This window comes from Ovis canadensis, chromosome 13 (genome assembly GCF_042477335.2).
Source record: "Ovis canadensis isolate MfBH-ARS-UI-01 breed Bighorn chromosome 13, ARS-UI_OviCan_v2, whole genome shotgun sequence".
NCBI lineage: Eukaryota > Metazoa > Chordata > Mammalia > Artiodactyla > Bovidae > Ovis > Ovis canadensis.
In genome coordinates, this window is record NC_091257.1 from 73212862 (window position 1) to 73214475 (window position 1614).

Sequence of the window (1614 nt, forward strand, 5' to 3'; positions counted from 1 at the left end):
AAGAATGTTGAACAGAAAGAATACATTTTTCTATTTAATACATTCTTTGATAATTAAACAAAGGCAACATCCTCTTTTTTCCCTAGATTGACCTAGTTGGGAAATCAAACTTTGTGTGTGGATTTTATGTAACTTTGAGAACTTTTAGAGCTCTTGTGATACATGGAACTTAAAACTAAAGCAAAAAAAAAAATAAAAGTAGAGTTTGATGGTAATCTTCTAGCTGCTGCATTTTTGCTTTTAGCTGTCCATCCACTAAATGAGTATATATCATTAACTCAAAATGTGGCCCCCAAATGGGTTCTCCCTACCATTATAGTCTGAGAATTAGGTTCAGGACACATTACCCCAGATCTCACTGGGGACAAATAATGAGCAAGATTCATTCCCCTATGGGCTGGTGAGCAGAAATGCATGGCTGGTTATTAGAAGCATTTGTTCAGGATATTTTTTTTCCATTAACATGACTGAAATTGTACTGAAAGCTAAGGCATTATGTTTGGGAGGGGAGGGAGTGTCAGGCAGGAATTGGGGAAGGGTTGTCAGTTTAGCATACAAAGTGGAAAATTTGTGGGAGGCAGGTAGGGGGAGTGGCCTTGTTGCCTGGGAACACCTAGGAACCCAGTGGAGTCACTGGGGGCCAGTGTGAGCCAGAGGGAGGGCTGGGAGCTTCCCTGTTGTGCAAGGAGGATCTGGGTGGCAGGAGCTCTGAGCTGAGATGGGGAAGGGGGACTGGACAAGGGGCTCTGAGTCCTACCCCCTCTCTCTTCCCCTCTCCTCCCCCTTCCTAGGCCCCTCCCCCTCCCCATTTAGGGTCCAGCTTGATAATCCAGGATCATTTCCCCATTTTCAGATTCTTAACTTAATCACACCCACAAAATCCCTTTTGTCCACTAAGGGTACAGAGACACAGGTTCTGGGAATAGGAGCTTCACTCTTTGGGGCCATCCTGCAGCCCCAGAGCTGCCCACAACTCTTCCTGCCCACCCCTTCTGTGCACACACCCCTCCTCCCATCCATGGGGAGGTGCTTTCCCTCCCTTGAACCGGGGCTGGCCCTGGTCTGCTCTGACGGGCAGGAGGCGATCACCGTTACACTGCCTCAGTCTGGGGCCTGGCTGTGACAGGTTATACCCTCTTGGGTTCTTTGAGCAGGTGTGTCAAGAAACACTTCCATGTGACGTGTTTATATCCGACGCCAGCGCAGGGGCACCTGGCCTGCCATGTGAGTTGTCATTCTCCAGGTCCTTGTCTCAGTCAGGGTTCAACCAGAGATTGAACCAGCTGCAGATGAATGTCAGGGAGCGGAGTTGGCTTAGGTGCCTGTGGGGTTGGCTGGGTTGGCCTGGAATCATGGGACGTGTCTTCAGGAAGGGCTGGAACTCCCAGGCACCAACTCAGGCTGCTGTTCACGGGCAGGATTTCCTCTTCACCAGGGAACCCCAGTCCTGCTCTTAAGACCTTTCAACTTATGGGACAAGGCCCACCCAGGTCATCTGGGACAATCCCCCTTGCTTCAAGACAACTAACTATGGGCCAATACCACATCTGCAAAGTACCTTATCAGCAACACCTAAATCACTGCTTGACTGAATCACTGGGGATAGTAGCCTAG